Source organism: Xyrauchen texanus, chromosome 3, assembly GCF_025860055.1.
Source record: "Xyrauchen texanus isolate HMW12.3.18 chromosome 3, RBS_HiC_50CHRs, whole genome shotgun sequence".
Classification (NCBI taxonomy): domain Eukaryota; kingdom Metazoa; phylum Chordata; class Actinopteri; order Cypriniformes; family Catostomidae; genus Xyrauchen; species Xyrauchen texanus.
This window is the reverse complement of record NC_068278.1, coordinates 29241313-29249017: the sequence shown is the minus strand read 5'-3', so window position 1 is coordinate 29249017 and position 7705 is coordinate 29241313.

The following is a 7705-nucleotide window of genomic DNA, read 5'->3' as shown; positions in this document are numbered from 1 at the left end:
AATTTTTTTTTTTTTTTTTTTGAGAGTTGTCCCAAATGTCCAGTTGTACAACACTACAAAACTCTATGGGCCCTGCTTAGCAAAGCATGTACTTTCAATTATACTTCACAAACTTGCATGACATTTTGTATCATTTTAGCAAAAAATAAATCCATATAATTTCAGGGCACAGACTTAAACCTGTGGAAAAAAAATCCAGCTTCCAAATGTATTTACACTGAGTTCTGGGGACTCTCGGCATATTCATCCCTGTCATGTATTTTAGAAATATGTTCATGTTGGTGTTTAAATAAGCATGTCATTATTCCCCCAGATTTCTTCAATCTTCTTTCAGTTCAGTTATGTTTCAATCCAGTCCTGATCCGAAGTGGCGTTTAGATTGGATTAAATTATATTCCATCCTCCAGTCATGTCAATCTACAGGATTTTATTTCTAGTTGGTTGTTTTGTTCAATAATATTTTTTTTATTATGGTTAAAAAGCATATTTTTAGAGACATCATATCTCACATAAAATTAAAAAAACAAAAATACATACACAAGATTGACATTAAGATGTATTATTTTGTACATACTGACAAAAGTTAAGATGTTTTAGAATCTTAGAATTTATGAAAGAATTTATAATCTCTTCATGCAAATTTATCCCTGTTAATAATTTTTGTGAGTCAAAAATAATTATGGCTAGTGTGTAAGGCATCACTTTTAGGGAGGCACCTAGTTGACATTATGAATTTTAAAAAAATCTAAGTGCTTTTTTAATGTTTCATATTATGAATATCTGTGAAAATGCTCCAGTACAGCTGACCTGCAGATAAACATGCATGTTACATACTCCCCAACATTACCCAGTGTATTGTTTAATTGGTATATTAGCACAAGATAGGGAGATGTAAACCACTCTTGTTATGATCTACTTTATCAATTTAAAGCTAAAAGTGTTACACAGAGTATCATACTCAATTCATTTTTCCCAGTAGGTCTCCAGTTTAATTGCATGCCATTTTAGAGTCAACAGTGATTTTGTTTTTATAAAACCATAAAAAGACAGGCCATCACTGCAATCCATTTATGAGGACAACAAAAGTAGTATCTAGTTTTATTGTTCATGCATACATTATTAATTACATTTAGCAGTCTTTATTCAATTATCACAGATTCGGCTAACTCTGCATTTTGTTCAAATATCTGATAGATTACCATTGTGAACAACCTCCTAAATTCTCTCAAAGTTTGATTTAAACACCACAGCTTCAGTAAAATATGTTGCCAGTTTGCCATACTTTCATTAATGGATTTGTTTCTGTCCATTGCTACATCAGAAATACATTGAGGAGGTTAGTGAAGACTAAGTAAAATAAGTGCGATTTCAAAAGGAAACAAGCTCCCATGGGCTTCGACTTCGACCGGATTAAGCTGAGAAGAGTGCGGAATATTGAAAAGAGGCTCAAGAAAACAGTGAACATTTTAACTGGACAGATTATACTCCGAGTAGACAGATGTTTAAAGGGCTTCGTATTGTTTCAAAATATATAAATAAACAGACAAACACATGGTGTGTGGTAATGGGAGGGATTTTCCTGAAGGGCCCTGAGGCTGTTGCTGAAAAGGAAATTAGATGGCACGAGAGGAGAGGCCTCATCAGCAAGTTTATGTGCATAATATCCAAGTGAAAATATAGGAGACTCTCATAGACTTTCTGAATTATGCTTAATCAGATAAGGTGTATCTCGGGGCAGCATTATTTTTGCAGCATATGGTGCAGTTTGCTTTAGGATATTCCCCACAGAAGCATGGTATTATGCACAAGTCTGAGTTGTACTTTCCTTACCCTTAAATAAAACATTTAATCTAGGTTAACATTTGCTTATTCACAGAATGGGCTTTTTAATACGTGGGGGGGGGGGTTATACTTAACTCTGGCAGATGTCAGCATATCCAAACAGGGATGGTGTATGTATATCTACTTTAAAGCCTATTGTAATATGCTGTTGTATAAATTACCTATTCTCTTTGTGGCATAACTTATCATTCTTATTGTTATAAATCACCTTAAGTATTTCACATTGCATTTGCATCTCAAATATATACATTAAGACATAGAGACACAGTGATTTGTAAATGACCAGCATAACTTTGCATAAAACTATAGTATTGTCAGTCACATCAGAGCAAGAGTGTATATGAATGTTGACTATCAAACTGCTGGCTGTGACTGTATGTTTTAACAAACAAATAAACAGTAAACTATAAACAAAGGCAAACAGTAAGTTCATTTGCAGCTTTAATGATAAATGAAGCTCATTTCTGTTTTATGTGGGGGCCAGCAAGTCAGGCACATTTAATTTGTTACTGTAATGACACAAACATCAATCTGTCTCAACTGCTGCTAAAACGACTGTGTAACCTTTACAGCCTTGTTAAAGAAAGACCTTCCATAATAACATCAATAACATTTCCTTTCACTGGCTTGCCATGCTTTTTTAATGTTGAGTCAAAAGGTGTTTGCTCACAAAAAACCTACAGAAAGTAAAGAGAGGCATTAAAATCATTGAACTTTTCAAAGATTCCAAAATTGCCATGAACAACAACAGATTGAGACCCATAAAAGTGGTATAAAGCCTTTATTACCTAGTGACATTCTGGCATAATGGAAATATTTTACAATGCTTCCCCTTTATGGACCGTGATCCACTATAAATTATATTATGCAAAAAACATCATCATCAGGGATGGCATTAACCATCTTCGCTTAACAGGTTCTGTGAAAAACGGGTTAGTTTGCTGCATGTACCCTGGAACAAAATTCAATTTGCCACCATAGTTTAATGCTAAATTTTTGCAAGCATATGCTGAAATAGACACAACTGATGGAGCTAGCTGCTGGGCAGAGTGATCATCATGAATTTCCATCTTTATTTGAATAATAGAATTAGACAAATAGTTGGTGACCTTAGTCAAGGGCTTCTCTGGCAGTGAGGAAACTAGCTGCACACTGCAAACAGTACTAGCCCCCAGCACCAAGCTGTGAATATGCAAAGCTCTCGTGTTCTTTTTTCAGGCTTTCAAAACAAAATTTGAAATTGTTTGGAAACCTTTTGCCTCATAGGGGCATCACTGGGCAGTGTCACAGACTGCTTAGGTTTGCAAAAATGTGATGCCTCTGTTTTAGTGCAGCATATGCCAAAATCTGCAAAATATGCAGAAGGGTGTTGTTTGTAGTGTCCTTTTTTATGGTGATGTCAAAGAGGACACAAAAAACAAACAGCAGTGCAAAATAGAATAATCTCTGACTCTTAGTCCAGATGTCTATGATGTAGTCTGATACTGAGAGATATTATAACAATGCAAGTACAGTAAATGGATAATTTAAAACTAGAGCTCTCTGAATTAATGTGTTAATGATGCGATTAATGTAAAAAGTTTAACACGTTATTTTTTCTTAATCATGATTAACTCATTTACCGTTAATAAAGCAGAAACCAGCAGAAAGGGTTGTTGGAAGGGTGGAACCTTTGTAATGTTTCCGCCAGGATTCATTACACTAAAGGACACTTCACAACACATACGCAACTGCACTTCCCTGTCAGTGATAACATGATGGAGAAATGAGCTCTTAATGCTATTTGATGTTAAAAAAATTTAATTAAAATAAAACAAGCCAAATTGGGAATTGTGATAGAAATCAAGTATTGTTCAGCCTATGTAAAGTGCATTTTAATTACCACAGAAGCACATCAAGTCTCAACTATCCGAATGAGACGTTGGAGTTCAAAGTGGTGTTGATGCCCTGACATGACTCATGAACTAGTTCTTTCAATTAGTCAAACTCCCACTCAGGCTTTGGGAAACATTTAATGTAACTTGAATTGGTGTTATTTTAGTGAATTTCTGTCTTTATAGTGTAGAAAGCTTTGTTTGGAAAATGTTAATAAAGCATTACATTTTTACATACTGTATTGTTTATTCTTCTTCCCTAAGATGTACATAAACGCATTTTGTCAGGAAAAAAATTATATATAGTGTAAAATTTCAACGCTTTCAAAATCGGTGATTAATAACGATTAAAATAAAACTTTGATTAATTGGGATTAAAAAACATTATCGACTTACAGCAGTAAATTCATTTTTCATTGTTTGTCAGCCTAAAAGATAGGGACATGCATTGTCTGTTTTTTTTTTTATTTCAAATTTTTCCATTGTTGCTTTTTACACAACCTAATGTTGTTCCAAACCCAAATTACTTTCTTTCTTCCATGGAACACAAAAGGAGATGCTAGGCAGAATGCTAGTCTCAGTCCCCATTCACTTCTACATTTTGTCAATGCAACTGAATCTCCTTTTGTGTTCCATGGACGAAAGAAATTCATAGTGGTTTGGAACAACATGGTTGACAGAATTTTCATTTTTGAGTGAACTATCCCTTTAAATGTAACTATTGTGAAACATGCCATGGTTTTCTTTGCCCAAAAACTGAACGTAAGATGCATGGGTAGGAGTATGTGCGAACAAGAGACAGGTGGAAATGGTGGCGGGACTTACAAGGGCTCATATTGAGACTGAGGTGGTATTGACCGATTTATTCCATGCGCTGTCACCACAGGATCATTGCACATAATTACAGGAGGATCAGCATGATCGGCTGTCACAGATTTTGCTGACATTTGTCTGCGGCTGGCAAGCACATGATGACCAAGGCGTGAATCACAAAACAGATTCACTTAACGATAAGGAAATCATGACACATCTTATTTTAGAAAAGTGTTTGGAAAGCAACTCAGACTTTGTAAACAGAATGTGTACCTTATTAGTTGCTATAAAAGATCAAATACTTTAGTCCTTATCACCAAACCTGCACTTGTGAATAAAACTCATGAAAATTGTAAATGTGCTCTTGCATCATGAAACGCCATGAGCTGTCATAAGTTGTTTGTTGGACAGGGCATCCTTTACTAAAACCAATATCGATCAGGTTTCCCAAAATGGATTATTTATCCCAGTATATAATTGCATGGCTCATAACAGCCATTTTGGGATTAAGGAAATTCTTTTCAGTTTACAGCCAGTGGACAGCTTGTACACAGTTACTGATAAGTCAGGCTAAGAGGTAAGAAAAAAATCCTCAATATGGACCACTGGTGTTTTTTTATTCAACCTTCATCTGAGAGGCTCAGATATTATCTCTTAGCTAAATCCTTTCTTCATTTCATCTTGGAGATCATATGCTTAAACATATGGCCCTAAATTACTGGCAATAACACGGTAACATAAATCATTCAGATTAACACAGCAGCCTGCATCATTTGCCTTTTTTCTCCTCTCTTTGTTTCAAGAGGTCTTCATACATGATTCAATATCAGATTTTCCTTATTGTGTGTTCAAGAAAAGTCTTGAGTCCCATGGGAATTTTCTGTAATGAAGCTCAAACATCTGAAAATAATAAAAATCTGTGCCTTTGAGAATACTGAACACGTTCCTTTGATTTATATGGAATGTTGCAATATTACTACCAGTTGATAAACTTTATTCTTTGCATTGTTAAACTTAAAGGGATAGTTCAACCAAAAATTTTAATTCTGTCATTATTTACTCACCCACATGTTGTTTGAAACCAGTAAGACTTACTGTGGAACTCAAAAGGAGATGATTGGCAGAATGTTAGCCTCAGTCACTATTCACTCTTATTGTATCATTTTTTAAACAATGAAAGTGAATGGTGACTGAGACCAAGGCATTCTCTCCCTTTGTGTACATACATTGCAAGTTGGTCTATAGCTGAATAAATACTAGAAAATTAGAACTATGTCTAATAAATATGCACACATATTGATATTTGATTTTCTGAACAGTGGAGCAGTATTCGTTGAAAATTATTCAATTCAAACAACTTGTAAAAGTAAAAATGTTAAGTGAAAACGAATTTGCTAATGTTATAGTTAAGTCACATGCTTTTTTTGAAATTGTTTATTGTGTCCCACCACTTTTAGCAGAAATGATTGTCATTTTCAATTTACCACCAAAGTGTTTATGACAGATCAGATGCAAGCTTTCAACTACATTTCAGCAGAGCTATTTTTGTTTGAACGTATTTGTGAGTCAGTTTATTGTGTCGTAAAAGGCCACCGTAAACTGTGTGCTAAAGCTAATGAGTATGACATTATCACATCATTACACCAGCTGGCATAATTGAGCATGTGTTGTTTGTCATAATATACGATGCCATGCTTAACAGTTATTGGCTGTTTACATTAGCAACTTCCTGAAGAACTTTGCAAATTGTTAATTTAAATTCCTCAGAGATGTCTTTATGAGTTATACTGTACTTGCTTGTTTTGATTATTGGAATACGCCCTGGCTTTAATGCATTTTCCTCCACACAAAACAAAGACTTTTAAAAATGCACTCCAATACTGTATACTTTGGAAAACAATGACGTTAGAATCTGAAAATGGAGGTTTCAAAATTGAACGTATTAGTGTGGACGTGGCAAGAGACAACTGACCCTATAGTCAGAGAGAATGTGAAAATGTTTTGGATTTACAGATAGCACTTAATCCATAGCACTTAAGTTTAAAAATGAGGGTGAATCATTAGATGTTGTATATAAAAAGAAACAAGAACAAATTTTCTTTTTAGGAAAATGTTCCTTTGCATTCCTTGTAGAGGCTACCAAGCACCTAGGGTGAATACAGCAAAATCGGGGCATATTCTGATCATTTATAATTTGCATAATTTTATGCAATTTATTAAAACAATGCCATTTTATCTCCACTACACTATACAGAGAAAAAACTAAAAATATTAAAGAAGAAAAAATGTAATTGTCCCACTTTACATGTATTCACCCTACATTGCAATACAGCTCAGAATGACCAAAGTAATCTGTTCAGACATTTAAATCATATTAAATAAAAAAAAATGTACTACAGTTTCCTCCTAAGACAAAGTGTAGCCCTCCATACTCAATCAACTTTGCTCACCATCAGTCCTGGAGCAGAGCACAGCTACACCCAGCACGTAGCAACACCCCACACTATCACAAGGTCGCTTCCACCTTCAGCTTTGAAGGATGATGGGCGAGTCCAGAGTCTGCCTCACCCTGGCCTCTTTCCCTTGAAAGATGGGTGGAGAGGGCGAGGCAAACCCCTGCTGCTCAATAACTGGTACCAAATGTTGCCATCTCACAAAGGTGCTGACCCTTGAGTAGGCAAAGTCCCAGGGCACCTCACTGCAGAGCTGGAGGACAGGCAGACAGCTTTCTTCTGTCAGCCTGCTCAAGATAAAGATCCCCCACCATCCTGTGAACATTAAGGAAACTAAGAAAATAAGAAATATGGAAAAGGAGTGCTTTGACTTCATTTATGATGTAGACACACTTTCATGAACATGTTGAAGTGTTACAAATTCCTCATCTTCATCATATTTTTAGAGGTGTGTTGTTTCAAAAGATTTCAGAAATGAGACTAGGATAGCGAGACATCGAAACAAAACTAGTTCTCAAATGACGTTTAAAGCATAAAGTTAAAAATCTCTTTATTCTGTTTCGATTTTTATCAATTTCCAGAAACACACAAACTGAACAAGCTATACCTTGAATGCATTGTAAGCTGCTTTGGATAAAAAAGTATCTGTCAAGTGCATAAATGTAAAATGTAAATTATTCTCTCAGTTATGGGATAACTTTATTTTAAAACAGAATCCAAAAT